The sequence below is a fragment of the Heterodontus francisci genome, unplaced genomic scaffold, assembly GCF_036365525.1.
Source record: "Heterodontus francisci isolate sHetFra1 unplaced genomic scaffold, sHetFra1.hap1 HAP1_SCAFFOLD_75, whole genome shotgun sequence".
NCBI lineage: Eukaryota > Metazoa > Chordata > Chondrichthyes > Heterodontiformes > Heterodontidae > Heterodontus > Heterodontus francisci.
The window spans coordinates 1564335-1580673 of NW_027141820.1; the positions used below are offsets into that span (position 1 = coordinate 1564335).

Genomic DNA, 16339 nt, shown 5'->3' on the forward strand with positions numbered 1-16339 from the left:
ACCAGCAACCACCCATTTATACTAATCCTACATTAATCCCATATTCTCTACCACATCCCCACCATTCTCCTACCACGTACCTACACTAGGGACAATTTACAATGGCCAATTTACCTATCAACCTGCAAGTCTTTTGGAGGTGGGAGGAAACCAGAGCACCCGGCGGAAACCCACACAGACATAGGGAGAACTTGCAAACTCCACACAGGCAGTACCCAGAACTGAATCCTGGTCGCTGGAGCTGTGAGGCTGCGGTGCTGCGGTTCTAACCATTGCGCCACTGTGCTGCTGTTGGTGTTTTGATAAATGAAGGAAGGTCCCTCCACCCATTTTTGTTGGACAGACAGTGTGGTATAAGGATGTAAAGGGTTAATGCTGAAGTTAGTGGGATCAACCCCTCCCACTGTCAGAGTGATGATAGAACAGTCACATGAGATGAAGTTTTGGAGAAGAGAGAGCAGCACCAAGGATGCTAGCTTAGCAGGCTTGATGAGTGTGTATAGAGTATTGTGCAAATTAGAAAAGAGTTCTTAGTTCTTTCAGCAGGAACTGTGTCCAGAAAATATCGAGAAACTCACAATTTTATTATTCAGGAGTCGGAACACAGATATTAATTGCAAGTGACAGTTCTGGGACCAATTAACAAAAAAAGTAGAGAATAATATTGCTCACTGATTGAAATCCCCTAGTGAGGAGACAGTTAAACAGGTGATCTTTTGGGGCATCCTTCGATCCAAGGTTTCAGCAACATTTAATCTCCCTTTTTGGTGAAATTCTCTGTTATTTGCAACTTTTTTTTATCAGCTTTGATGGGCGAGTGAAAAAACTGAAAAGATTGAACAGTTCCATCCTTTCTTTTCTTCCTTCTTCTCTTCTTTCCATCAGTTTCTCTTTTCTGTCCCAGATCAATATAATGATGAGAATGCCAATTTAATCTGCTGTTTCTGGTGTTTTATCCATTCCAATCAAAATTTCAACATTCCAATCAAATCTATTTGTTATTCCACAGTGTCTCTCCATGTGTTTTATTCTGTTGTATTCTCTCACAGTCTGTTTGATGATCAATGTTACATCTCACTCTCTGTTCTGGTGAAGATCAGAAGCAGTGATATCTGTTTACACCACCCGACAAGTCGGCCTGATGCTGTGGCTCGCTGATCATGTGGGGTTAAAGCAATTCTTCCAGTCAGTTAGTTCAGTTTTCATTTCATGAGAAATTCGGTCATCATGACTTCGTCAGTGACCTAATGGTTCAGGTGTCTGAGTGATGTTAATCATGATGTGATGAAATGATTGTATGTTCCAGTCTTTCCGTGGTGGGTTTTCACACTGAGTAGAAACGTGTTGGACATGGTCTGGAAATGTTTCACACTGCTCCATTCCCAACTTCATTTACTGACAGAAGATATATTTCCATCATTCCACAGCTGGCTGCACAGCCAGAAGCTGTGCTGAAGGTGACAGCTATATCTCTGCAACTGACAAGGTGGCCGAGAGGTTAAAGCGATGGACTGCTAATCCATTGTGCTTTGCACACGTGGGTTCGAATCCCATCCTTGTCGCTAGTTTATGAGCTGTTTCGTGTATTGTTTATGTTGGGTGAGCTTATGAATCAAGTCAGCCTCGAAACCTGTTCTTGTCAATGTCCAGACAGTGATTCCAGAATTTGTTATACTTTATTAAAATTGAGACAGACAATTGGAATTCTTCACCCAAACTGCACTGGAATGAAGATCAAATAGGGATCACGAAACGGAGCAAGATTTTTCCTCCCCTCCTTCCTTCCATCATTACTTTCTCTGGATTTGCACCAAGTGAAAGACAAATGGGAAAAGCAAATGGCGAGGGAGCAGATGCAGAAAATTATCCTTTGGCAAGAAATTTATTTTCAAATCTTCTTGATAGATTAAGTGAGTGAGCAATGCTTTGGCAGATGGAGTTTAAAATGAGGGGTCATCTACTACCTACGATAGATCAGAGTGTTTTTTTGTAAGAGGTGAGATGTTAGAAACGGTTGAGGAGCAGAGACCCGAATACTGAATTGATAAAAGCTGGTAGAAAATAATGTGAAAAGTGAACAGAATCTGAAGTTTGGAACTCATGTTGTAGTGATATAAAGCTCTGTGCTCCTGAAGTATATGTCCAAGCCCAGATTGTGGGTAATCTGTGGAGAGTGATTTGGTTTTTATTCATTCTTGGGTGTGAGTATCGCTGATAAGGCTAGCATTTATTACCCATTCCTATTGCCGTTGAGAAGGTGGTGGAGAGCTGCCTTCTTGAACTGATGCAGTCCATATGGTGCAGGAACACCCACAGTGCTACTGGGGAGGGAGTTCCAGGATTGTGACCCAACAACAGTGAAGAAATGGCGATATCATTCCAAGTCAAGATGGTGAGTGACTTGGAGGGGAACCTGCAGGTAGTGAGTTCCCATGCATCTGCTGCCCTTGTCCTTCGAGGTGGTAGTGGTCACGAGTTTGGAAGGTGCTGTTGAAGGATACTTGGCGAGTTGCTGCAGTGCATATGGAGATGGTACACACTGCAGCCACTGTTTACTGGTTGTGGAGGGATTGAATGTTTAAGGTGGCGGGTGAGGTGCCGATCAAGTGCGCTGCTTTGTCCTGGATGGTGTTGAGCTTCTTGAGTGTTGTTGAGTGGGATGTATTCCATCACACTCCTGACTTGTGCCTTGTAGATGGTGGACAGGATTTGGGGTGTCAGGAGGTGAGATACTTGCTGCAGAATTCGTAATCTCTGACCTGCGCTTATAGCCACAGCATAGATGTGACTGGTCTTGTTACGTTTCTGGTCAAGATGTTGATGGTGGGGGATTTAACGATGATAATGCTTCTGAATATCAAAAGGTAGATTTTTTTTCTCTCTCATTGGAGATGTTCACTGCTTGGCACTTGTGTGGCCAGAAGGTTGATTGTCACTTATCAGCTCAAGCCTGAATGTTGCTCAGGTCTTGCTGCTTGCAGGCACAGACTGCTTCAGTATCTGAAGAGTTGTGAATCATCATCTAACATTCCCACTTCTGACTTATGTTGAAGAGAAAGTCGTCAATGAAACAGCTGGGATGTTTGGGTCTACGACACTACCCTGATAAACTCCTGAGGCAATGTCCTGGGCTGAGATGATTGGCCTCCACTAACCACAACATCTTGTTTTGTGCTAGGTATGACTTCAACAAGTGGAGGGTTTTTCCCCTGATTCCCATTGACTTCAATTTTGCGAGGGATCCTTGATGCCACACTCACTCAAGGGCAATCACCCTCACCTCTCCTCTGGAATTCCAGTCTTTCGTCTCTGTTTGGACCAAGCTGCAATGAGATCATAAGAACAGAAGATCGGAAGAACTCATAGCAGCAGTAGGCCATTAGGCCCCTCGAGCTTGCTCCGCCATTCAATAGGATCATGGCTGACCTGATCATGACCTCAACCCCACTTTCTTACCTGCCCACATAACCCTTGGCTCTCTTGTAGATAAAAATCTTGAAGACATTCAATGACCCAGCCTCCACTGCTCTCTGCGGTAAAGAATTCCAAAGATTAATGACCCTCTGAGAGAGGAAATACCTTCTTAAATGAAAAAGCCCTAAATCTGAAACTGTGTCTCCTAGTTCTAGATTCAACCACGAGAGGAAACATCCTCTCAGCATCTACCCTGTCAAGCCCCCTCAGAATCTTATATGTCTCAATACGTTCTCCTTTCATTTTTCTCAACTCCAATGAGTATCGGTCCAACCTACTCAACTTTCCTCATGAGACAACACCTTCATCACAGGAATTAATCAAATGAACCTTCTCTGAACTGCCTCCAATGCAAGTATATCACTCCTTAAATAAGGAGACCAAAACTGTACACAGTACTCTAGGTGTGGTTTCACCAGCACCATGTACATTTGTAGCAAGACTTCTCTACTTTTATACTCCATCCCCCTTGCAATAAAGGGTAACATTCCATTTGCCTTCCTAATTATTTGCTGTACCTGCATGGTAACTTTTTGTGATTCATGTACGAGGACACCCAGATACTTCTACACCGCAGCATTCTGTAATCTCTCACAATTTAAATAATATTTTCCTTTTCTATTCTTCCTACCAAAGTGGATAACCTCACATTTTCCCACATTCTACTCTATCTGCCAAATTATTTCCTGGAGTTGAGAGACCCTGGCAGAACCTAAATTGAGCATCGATGAGCAGATTATTGCTAAGTGTGTGGTGCTTGATAGCACTGTTGGTGACATCTTCCATCACTTTGCTGATGCTTGATAGTAGACTGATGGGGCGGCAATTGGTCAGATTGGATTTGTCTTGCATTTTTTTTGTGGAGAGGGCACACTTGGGCAACTTTCCACATTGTCAAGTAGATGCCCGTGTTGTAGCTCTACTGGAACAGCTTGGCTGAGGGCGCAGCTAGTTCTGGAGCACAAGTCTTCAGTACTAGTGTGGAAGTGAGCAGAAAGGCATGGCACTATGCTTAATGGGAAATATAGCCAAGTTAGGAATAGTAGCTTTGCTGAGCTTTGATTTTAAGTAGCAGAAACCACAATGAAATAGTTAAAAGTAAAGGCAGAGCGTGTGAGACTGTAAAGACTAGCCGACACTGGTAATTGCAAAGACATCTGTTCTTTATGGCCTGATTGTGTGACTCCCTGTGGTTTGGAACAAATGGACTCCTGTGAATCAAATGATGTCCATCCCTGTGTGAGTGATAAGGAGTGCTCGGCCCCTCTTATCTTCGTGAACTGCCACTACTTGATGTAGCTGCAGACTGCATGAAACACTCAGGAATGTACACCTAACAGAGATAGCAGGAAGCGCCGCAATTATTTGTCACAAGGTAGAGACAGACTCATGATCCATGTAGGGAGTGAGACTAGAATGATTATTGATGACTCCTATGCTCTTGCTAATTAGCTTGCTTGTCCGCTTTGTTTTATCTTGCTGGTACAAAACAATATTTTATTAGTAACAAGTATGTATTGAAAATGGAGTGTATTGGAACCTCAGTAACAGATGTACTGCATTTCACCACGTGGGTGAAGTCGAATTGTATCGCACTGATTGGTTAAACAAGGGGGTATAGCATGAATCTTAATGTATAAACAGTAGTACCTGTATCAAAAAACTTTACTTACTCTAGTGGACCAGACAGACTCTGGGTGGAGTCAGTGTCGTTGCATTAGAGGAAGTCAGCCGGCTAAATGCGCAAATAAAGTAATTGATTTTACCTACACATCCGACTCAGTATATTTAATGAACCAGACTGAAGCCAAAAAGAACTCAGATTTACACTAGAGCCGGAATGTTGTTCGGGCCCACAGTCTTTGCTGTATCGAGTGCTTTCAGCTATTTCTTGCCATTATGTGGAGTGAAGCAAATTGGCTGAAAACTGGAAGCTGTGATACTGGGGACCTCAAGAGGCCGAGATGAATCATCCACTGAGCAATTTCTGACTGAAGATGGTTTCAAATGCTTCAGCTTCATCTTTTGCACTGACGTGCTCGGCTCCACCAACATTGAGGATAGGGATGTTTTTGGAGCCTCCTCATCTGGTTCGTTATTTAATTGTCCTCCACCTTTCATGACTGGATACCTAGTTTCTCAGGGCAGTGTCCAAGGCCCAATCATCCTCAGCTGTTTCATTGATGGCTTTCTCTTCAACAAAAGTCAGAAGTGGGAATGTTCGCTGATGATTCACAACTCATCAGATGCTGAAGCAATCTGTACCTGCAAGCAGCAAGACCTGAACAACATTCAGGCTTGAGCTGATATGTGACAAGCAACATTCTTTGATCTGATCCTGAGGGAGATATCCGTGCGTGGAGTGGCGGGATGTATGGAGAGTGATTCTGAAGAGGATGTCTGAGCCTGGAGGGCAGAATCTGTGGAGAGTGGTCCTCAAAGGATGTCCGTGTCTGGAGATTTAGGATCTCTGAAGAGGGTCTCCGAGCCCATAGTGCTGGGATCAATGGAGAGTGATCCTGAAGTGGGTGTCCGAACCTGGAATGGCGGGATCTGTGGAGAGTGATCCTGAAGTGGGTGTCTGAGCCTGGAGGGCAGAATCTGTGGAGCGTGATCCTGACGAGTGTGTGTAAACCTGGAATGGAAGCTTTCTGTAGAGGTACAGGTGGAGGCCATTCATTCCCAGTATTTTATAAAGGTTTAGCATAACTTATATGCTTTCACTCTATGCCTCTATTAATAAAGCCAAGTGTCCTGTTTGCTCTTAGCTACCTTTTCAATCCTTCTAACATTGGTGTACATTGTCTCTCTGCTCCTGCACCCAGTTTAGAATTGTAACGTTTCATTTATATGGCATTCTTCCTTCCAAATTGTATCACTTCACACTTCTCTGTGTAAAATTTCATCTGTTCTGTGAAAGCCCATTTTACCATTTTTTTTTAAGTTCCCCTGAAGTGTGTTACGATCACTGGCATAGGACAAAATTCCTGAGCATTCTTTGATGCTATCCCCATAGACAGAGCAATCTTTTACGCGAGCTCAAATGTAGGATATTGTGTGTTTAGTATCTTATTTCACCCACCAATATAAGCACAAATATGTCACGTAAATCCTGTTCACTGCAGTCCCTGCTGCTGTTTGCTGCCTATATTTACAGATTTTTATCTCAACCTCGTCACCATGTTCTCTAATATATTCAGGGGGCATCAGCAGAGAAAATGTTCAACAAGCATGGCAAGTGCAATGAAATGTTTATTTATTTCATTATGTCATGAACATAATATACAAATTTTTACATGTGTGAATCATCAATATGTGTCTTCATAAATGGAACCCCGTCACAATAAACACTGCCACCGTTCAATATTTAGCAGACAGGTTTGACGGCCTGATGTGTGTGATTCCCATATTAATGTGTTTGTACAAAGTTCGGGGAAAGATGGAGATACGAATAATTTACAGGGAAATCTTTTAAGCATATTACCACATCTCTCACTCATAAAGATCTGCAAACACATGGATTCCAAAAGAACCTGAGTACAAAATCACCTAAAATAAACACAGCCAGAGAGACTTGCAATAACCTGTAGCTCAGGGAAAGTACATGATGTTATGGAAGGGATTCTGTTTCTTCTGTTGAAATATTTTTTGAAGAAGTCATAATCAAACTGAATAAATGTAGGACCAGTTCTTTTTCAAGAGAGAACCAAAAGAGCCAATTTGGCAACTATGTTTACTGGTTGTCACATGATTCAAGTTAAATATAGAACAGAAACCCTGGTAACCCGGAGAAATATGGTTAGTGAAGTCAGTCATGCCCCTTGATTGGGCAACCTTGGCAGCAGCAGCGCAAACCTAAGACAGCAGAAAACTCACAACCTTTGGTTGTAGCAGTAAGTGTGTTTTACCTGCTGGAGTGAGCAGCTGATAAAGTTAACCTGAAGAATCGTCAAGGAAGGAGAGAAGACCACAACCCAGTTTGTTTTCCAGAAAATCTTTAAAAGACCCTGAGAAGTCCACTGAGTTAATTCATCTTGTCGCATGTCTTTGAAGAAGGCCTGCTAAAATTAATTCTCAATGCCTTCTGAAAAGAACGGATCTAAAATACCCTAGTGACCTGTCTACGTATACTCGGAAGTTAGACTGTATTCCAGTTTTGGAGCAACATATCTCATCTGATGATTTCTTCAAAAATGAGCAAATAAACAGCCCAAGAGGTTTTTTTTGTCTGCAACAGAGTGCTGAATTAAAAAAAAATCCCTTTTATTTTTTTCAGCTATCCGGTGTGTGTGTGTGCGTGTGGCTCGAAGATAAAAAAAAGGACTTTAAAAGTTGTTCAAGGTGAAAAAGGAACTTTTAAAATTTCCACCTGTGTGTTTATGCTTTACTTCATGACTAGTTAAAACTTGTTCGACAATAAATGGATAATTTTGTTGTTCATTAAAGAAACCTGGTCAGTGTCTTCTATTCTGGGAAAAATAGAGTATATGATTGACTGTATCAGTATGTGGGAAAAGTTCACATAGATGTTGTGACCTGTGGAGAAGTGGGATGAGAATAAAGAGTGCCCTCCTCTGCCCTTAGTTGTCACAGCACTTGTGATCTGGCTCAGCAGCTTAACTGGTTCGAGTGTTTGTCTAATAATCAGAAAATCATGGATTCATATCATGGCTTCAAAAGTTTAGCTATCAATCATTTACATCCATTTTCTTGTGAACTTTAACTTTTCTTATGAATTTCATTCACAAAAGAAAACAGCTCAGATGTTGCCTTTGTGAAGGATGTGAGTTTGAAATGGCTGTTCCTGCTCGTACAGATGTCCAGTGCTAATATTTCAACGGCAACTCAATCCCGTACAATTTCTTTGAGAGCAATGTGTTTGCATTTGCATTTAACCTGGAAAACAGCTCAACATTAATCTCACTGAAGGAAAGTGTGACCGTGTTGTATGTTTCAGAGTGTTTGTGTCATTTTGTGTCTCTTTTAACCAAGACTATAACACGACGCAAAGGGGAGGGTTGATCCGAGGTTTAGAATATATTATCATTCAGGAGCAAGAAAAATCAAATGGAACAAAATAAGAAAACCCAGTCGCCAGATTTGAGAATCTGTAGATCCGCTTTGGGAAAGTGAATCAGAGCAGAATGAAGGGTGAACTGTCCGACTGCCCAGAAGAGATGAAGACACAGCTCAGTCAGCACGTTCCCCTGGTTTATGATGCTGGAACATTCCTCACACAGAAATTATTCAATCAATATTCATCTGCCAAGTCGGTCTGAGGCTGTGCCTCTCTGATCATGTGGAATTAAAGCAATTCTTCCAGTCAGTTAGTTCAGTTGTCATTTCATGAGAAATTAGAAGTCATCATGACTTTGTCAGTGACCTCATGGTTCAGGTGTCTGAGTGATGTTAATCATGATGTGATGAAATGATTGTATGTTCCAGTCTTTCAGTGGTGGGTTTTCACACCGAGTTGAAACGTGTTGGACATGGTCTGGAAATGTTTCACACCGCTCCATTCCCAACAGGCCATGACATGATGTGATGGAAATTTCATTTACTTACAGAAGCTGCATTTCCATCATTGCACATCTGGCTGCACAGCCAGGATCTGTACTGTCCAAACAGCTGACAAGGTGGTCGAGAGGTTAAGACGGTGGCGTGCGAATGCATTTTGCTTTGCATGTGTGGGTTCGGATCCCAATTTTGTCGTTAGTGTATGTAGTGTCTAGTACATTGTTGTGGGGGAGCTTTTGTGGAAAGTTGGCCTGGAAACATGTTCTTATCAGTATATCGCTGGTGATTCCAGAATTGTTTATACTTTATTAAAATTGAGACAGACAATCGGAATTCTTCACCCAAATTGGACTGGAATGAAGATCAAATAGGGATCACGAAAAGGAGGAAGATTTTTCCCTCCCTCCTTCCTTCCATCTTTACTTTCTCTGGATTTACACCAAATGAAAGACTAACGGGAAAAGCAAACGGCGAGGGAGCAGAAGCAGAACATTATCCTTTGGCAAGAAATTTATTTTCAAATCTTCTTGATAGATTAAGTGAGTGAGCAATGTTTTGGCAGATGGAGTTTAAAATGTGGGGTCATCTAGTACCTACGAAAGATAGATCAGAGTGTTTTTTATAAGTGTTGAGATGTTAGAAACTGGAGAAGCAGAGACCCACGTGCTGAATCACTAAACACTAACGGACTGGTAGAAAATAATGTGAAAGGGGAATGGAATCTGAAGATTGGAAATCACGTTGTAGTTATATAAAGCTCTGTGCTCCTGAAGTAAATGTCCAAGCCTGGATTGTGGGGAATCTGTGGAGAATGATTTGTTTTTTATTTATTCTTGGGTGTGAGTATCGCTGGCAAGGCTGGCATTTATCGTCCATCCCGAATTGCCCTTGAGAATGTGGTGGGGAGCTGCCTTCTTGAACTGCTGCAGTCAATGTGGTGTAGGAACACCCACAGTGCTATTGCAGAGGGAGTTCCAGGATTTTGACCCAACAACAGTGAAGAAATGGTGATATCGTTCCAAGTCATGATGGTGAGTGACTTGGAGGTGAACCTGCAGGTGGTGGTGTTCCCATGCATCTGCTGCCCTTGTCCTTTGAGGTAGTGATCACGGGTTTGGATGGTGCTGTCGAACGTTACTTAGCGAGTTACTGCAGTGCATCTTGTAGGTGGTACACACTGCTGCCACTGTGCTCTGGTGGTGGAGGGAGTGAATGTTTAAGGTGGTGGGTGAGGGACCGATGAAGAGGACTGCTTTGTCCTGGGTGGTATTGAGCTTTTTATGTGTTTTTGGAGCTGCAGCTATCCAGAAAAGTGGAGCGTATTCCATCACACTCCTGACATGTGCCTTGTAGACAATGGAAAGGCTTTGGCATGTCAGGAGGTGAGATACTTGCTGCAGAATTCCCAATTTCTGACCTACGCTAAAAGCCGCAGCATAGATGTGACTGGTCCAGTTTAGTTTATAATCAATGATAACCCCCAAGATGTTGTTGGTGAGGGATTCAGTGATGATAATGCTGCTGAGTATTAAAAGGTAGATGGTTTGATTCTCTCTCATTGGAGATGTTCACTGCGTGGCACTTTTGTGGCAACCAAGTCGCTTGTCACTTATCAGCTCAAGCTGAATGTTGTTCAGGTCTCGCTGCTTGTGGACATGGACTGCTTCAGTATCTGAGGAGTTGTGAATCATCACCTAACATTCCCACTTCTGACTTAAGTTGAGGGGAAACTCATTAATGAAAGAGCTGAGGATGGTTGAGCCTAGGACACTACCCTGAGAAACTCCTGAGGCAATGTCCTGGATTGAGATGATCGGCCTCCAACAACCATAATCATCTTGCTTTGTGCTAGGTATGACTCCAACAAGCGGACAATTTTTCCCTGATTCCCATTGATTTCAATTTTGCGAGGGATCCTTGATGCCACACTCACTCAAGGGTAATTACTCTCACCTCTCCTCTGGAATTCCACTCTTTTGTCTCTATTTGGAACAAGCTGCAATGAGATCACAAGAACAGAAATAGTAGCAGCAGGAGGCCATTTGGCCCCTCGAGCCTTCTCCGGCATTCAATAGGATCATGGCTGATCTGATCATGGCATCAACCCCACTTTCTTGCCTGCCCCCCATAACCCTTGACTTCCTTGTAGATAAAAATCCAAAGATGAACAACTGTCTGAGAGAAGAAATTCCTCCTCATTTCCTTCTTAAATGGAAAATCCCGAATTCTGAAACTGTGTCCCCTAGTTCTAGATTCCACCACGAGGGGAAACATCCTCTCAGCATCTACCCTGTCAAGACCCTTCAGAATCTTATATGTCTCAATACGATCACCTCTCATGTTTCTAAACTCCAATCAGTATAGGTCCAACCTGCTCAATCCTCCTCACAAGACAACCCCTTCATCACAGGAATAAATCCAGTGAACCTTCTCTGAACTTTTTTTTAAATTTCCAACATATACTTTATTCGTTAAAAAAACTATAAAAAGATACATTACAAAACAGTTCAAAAACAGCACCAAGTCAACAATACAAAGATTGCAAAGGAGATCAGTTTCCTTCAGTACAGGAATGAATTGCCTCACAACCCTTCCATTTCATTTTACCTGCCATGTACTTTTTGCAGCAAACAAATATTTTCTGGAATAAAAACAAGAAATACTGGAACCACTCAGCAGGTCTGGCAGCATCTGTGGAAAGAGAAGCAGAGTAAACGTTTCGGGTCACTGACCCTTCTTCGGAACTGACAAATATTAAAAATGTCACAGGTTATAAGCAAGTGAGGTGGGGGTGGGGCAAGAGATAACAAAGGAGAAGGTGCAGGTTGGACAAGGCCACATAGCTGACCAAAAGGTCAGCAATATAAAAGGTTGTAAAAAATGTAAAAAAGCAAAAAAGAAGAAAAAAGAAAAAACAACTAAAAATGAAAGTAAAATGGGGGGCCGTCATGCTCTGAAATTATTGAACTCAATGTTCAGTCCGGCAGGCTGTAGTGTGCCTAATCGATAGATGAGATGCTGTTCCTCGAGCTTGCGTTGATGTTCACTGGAACACTGCAGCAATCCCAGGACAGAGATGTGAGCATGAGAGCAGGGGGGAGTGTTGAAATGGCAAGAATCCGGAAGCTCAGGGTCCTGCTTGCAGACCGAGCGGAGGTGTTCCGCAAAACGGTCACCCAGTCTGCGCTTGGTATCCCCAATATGGAGGAGACCACATTGTGAGCAGCGAATACAGTATACTACATCGAAAGAAGTACAGGTAAATCGCTGCTTCACCTGAAAGGAGTATTTGGGGCCTGGGATAGTGAGGAGAGAGGAGGTAAATGGGCAGGTATTACACCTCCTGCGGTTGCAGGGGAAGGTGCCATGGGATGGGGACGAGGTGGTGGGGGTAATGGAGGAGTGGACCAGGTTGTCGTGGAGGGAATGATCCCTTCGGAATGCTGACAGGGGAAGGGAGGGGAAGATGCATTTGGTAGTGGCATCACGCTGGAGGTGGCGAAAATGGCAGAGGATGATCCTTTGGATATGGAGGCTGATGGGGTGGAAAGTGAGGACAAGGGGAACCCTGTCACGGTTCTGGGAGGGAGGGGAAGGGTTGTGGGCAGAAGTACGGGAAATGGGCCGGACACGGTTGAGGGCCCTGTCAACAACAGTGGGGAGGATTCCTCGGTTGAGGAAAAAGGAGGTCATACCAGAAGCACCGTCATGGAAGGTAGCATCATCAGAGCAGATGCGTCGAAGACGGAGAAACTGGGAGAATGGAATGGAGTCCTCACAGGGGGTAGTGTGTGAAGAAGTGTAGTCGAGGTAGCTGTGGGAGCCGATGGGCTTATAATGGATATTGGGAGACAACCTATCCCCAGAGATGGAGACAGAGAAGTCGAGGAAGGGAAGGGAAGTGTCAGAGATGGGCCACGTTTGGGTGAGAGAAGAGTGGAAATTGGAAGCAAAGTTGATAAAGTTTTCCAGTTCGGGGCGGGAGCAGGAAATGGCACCGATACAGTCATCAATGTACCGGAAAAAGAGTTGGGGGAGGGGGCCTGAGTAGGGCTGGAACAAAGAATGCTCGACATATCCCACAAAAAGACAGGCACAACTAGGACCCATGCGGGTACCCATAGCGACACCTTTTACTTGAAGTGCGTGGAGTTGAAGGAGAAGTTGTTCAATGTGAGAACAAGTTCAGCCAGGCGGAGGAGGGTGGTGGTGGATGGGGACTGGTTAGGCCTCTGTTCCAGGAAGAAGCGGAGAGCCCTCAAACCATCCTGGCGGGGGATGGAGGTGCAGCGCGATTGGACGTCCATAGTGAAGAGGAGGCGGTTGGGACCAGGAAACTGGAAATTGTCAAAATGACGTAAGGCGTCAGAAGAGTCACGGATGCAGTTGCGAAGAGACTGGACCAGCGGAGAAAAGATAGATTCAAGATAGGAAGAAATAAGTTCAGTGGGGCAGGAGCAGGCTGACACAATGGGTCTGCCGGGACGTACCCGTTTGTGGATTGTGGGAAGGAGGTAGAAGCGGGCTGTCCGGGGTTGCGGGACTATGAGGTTGGAAGCTGTAGAGGGAAGATCTCCAGAGGAGATGAGGTCAGTGACAGTCCTTTGGACGATGGCTTGATGTTCGGTGATGGGGTCATGGTCCAGTGGGAGATAGGAAGAAGTGTCTGTGAGTTGGCACTGAGCCTCTGCAAGGTAGAGGTCGGTACGCCATACAACAACAGCACCACCCTTGTCTGCAGGTTTGATCACCATGTCGGGGTTAGACCTGAGAGAACGGAGTGCCTCAAGATCAGAGGGGGACAGGTTAGAGTGAGTGAGGGGGCAAAGAAATTGAGATGACAAATGTCCAGCCGACAGTTTTCAATGAAGAGATCAAGAGCGGGTAAGTCGCCGGGGTGGGGGGGGGGGTCCAAGTAGAGGGAGAATGCTGGAGGTGGGAGAATGGGTCTGCTGGTCGGGAGGAGGACTCCTGGTCAAAGAAGTGAGCCTGGAGGCGGAGAAATATTTTCTGGATACAGCCCGAGGGGATTTCCATGGATCCAGTCCCTCACTTCACCTTGGTGGTGGTACCTTACACAGTGGTCTTCCCCAGTGAACCTTTGCAGCGGCTGCCCCAAGCTGTAGTGCGTCCCTCAGCACGTAGTCTTGGACCTTGGAATGTGCCTGTCTGCAACATTAGGTCGTGGACAACTCTTTGCGCTGGAAGACCAGCAAGTTTCGGGCAGACCAAAGGGCGTCTTTCACCGAATTGATAGTCCTTCAGCAGCAGTTGATGTTTCTCTCGGTGTGCATCCCTGAGAACAGCCTGTGGAGCACAGACCCCTGTGTTACACAGCTGCTTGGGATGAACCGCAATAAAAACCACTGCATCTTTTTCTACACCTGCTTTGCAAAGACAGACAGGGCAGTCCTCTCTCCTCTGTCTTGTTTGTTTGCTGTATTGAATCCTTTGCTGAGTCTATTAGGAAGGATGCAAGCAGAAGGGGCGGGTTACAATCCGAGGCAGTGGAGTCACTCAGGTTAAAACTTCCCTGTACCTGGATGACGTCGCCGTCTTTTGCTCGGATCTGCTGTCCGTTCGCAGACTGATCAGCATCTGCGACCAGTTCGAACTCACCTCGGGAGCCAAAGTTAACCACGGCAAGTGCGAGTCCATGTTCTTTGGGAACTGGGCTGACCGATCCTTTGTCCCCTTCACCATCAGGTCAGACTACCTGACGGTGCTGGGGATATGGTTCGGAAGTGCCGGGGCGTGCACCAAAACCTGGAAGTAGCGAGTAGCCAGGATACACCATAAGCTGAGCATGTGGGAGCAGCGATCTCTCTCCATTGTGGGTAAGAACCTGGTGATCAGGTGCGAGGCGCTCACGTTGCTGTACGTGGTGCAGGTCTGGCCCATACGTCACTCCTGCGCTGTGGCGATCACCCGAGCCATTTTCCGCTTCATATGGGGTTCCAAAATGGACCAGGTCTGGAGGGACACGATGTTCAAACCCCTGGATAAGGGCGGGAAAAATGTACCCAACGTCGCCCTCATCCTGATGACTACCTTCGTGTGCGGCTGCATCAAGCTGTGCGCAGATTGCCAGTGCACAATCTCCAAGTGTCACTACGTGCTGAGGTTCTATCTGTCCCCAGCGTTGTGAAGGATGGGCCTGGTCACATTGCCGCGGAATGCTCCATCCAGTTGGACCGTGCCGTACCACCTATCCTTCGTGGGAAAGTTTCTGTGGAAAAATATCTTTGACCACCAATCCTTCAGGTAGTGGTCTGCACGGAATGTCCTCAAGGCCCTACAGGAAAAGGAGATGGTGGATCCAGTCGGATGGTTCCCCGAGCAAACTTCCAAAGTCATTTGGCGGAATGCCTCATCACCAGAACTTTCAAACAAGCACCAAGATGAAACTTGGCTGGTAGTGAGAAGAGCCCTCCCCATCAGATCCTTCCTGCACGCCCGAAGTCTAACCCCCTCCGCACAATGCCCTCGAGGTGGCTGTGGTGAGGAAGAGACAGTTGCCCACCTCTTTCTCTGAATTGCCTCCAATGCAAGTATATCCATCCTTAAATAAGGAGACCAAAACTGTGCACAGTACTCCAGGTGTGGTTTCACCAACACCCTGTACATTTGTAGCAAGACTTCTCTCCTTTTATACTCCATTCCCCTTTGTAATAAAGGGTAACATTCCATTTGCCTTCCTAATTATTTGCTCTAGCTGCATGCTAGCTTTTTATGATTCATGTACGAAGACACCCAGATCCTTCTATACCGCAGCATTCTGTAGTCTCTCGCAATTTAAATAATATTTAATTTATCTGTTCTTACTACCAAAGTGAATAACCTCACATTTTCCCACATTATACTCCAGCTTCCAAATGTTTGCCTGGATCTGAGAGGCCCTGGCGGAATCTAAACTGAGCATCGATGAGCAGATTATTGCTAAATGCGTGGTGATTGATATCACTGTTGATGACATCTTCCATCACTTTGCTGATGATTGATAGTAGACTGATGGGGCGGTAATTGGTCAGATTGGATTTGTCCTGCTTTTCTTTTATGGACAGGACACACCTGGGCAATTTTCCACATTGTCGAGTAGCTGTTTGTGTTGTCGCTCAAAAAAAAATTATCTTAATAAATTATCGGCTGTAAGCACGTTTGTCATCGGGTTGAATAATTTCTGTGTGAGAAATGTTCCAGCATCATAAACCAGGGGAACGTGCTGACTGAGCTGTGTCTTCATCTCTTCTGGGCAGTCGGACAGTTCACCCTTCATTCTGCTCTGATTCACTTTCCGAAAGCAGATCTACAGATTCTCACATCTGGAGACTGGGTTTTCTTGTTAGGT

General features: G+C 44.8%; 1 non-coding gene across 1 annotated transcript; it reads left to right on the forward strand.

The window, feature by feature from the left end:
* Positions 1-1480: 1480 nt before the first annotated feature.
* trnas-gcu (transfer RNA serine (anticodon GCU)) lies at positions 1481-1562 on the forward strand. Its single transcript has one exon. It is a non-coding gene; the product is annotated as a tRNA-Ser (tRNA).
* Positions 1563-16339: the final 14777 nt, after the last annotated feature.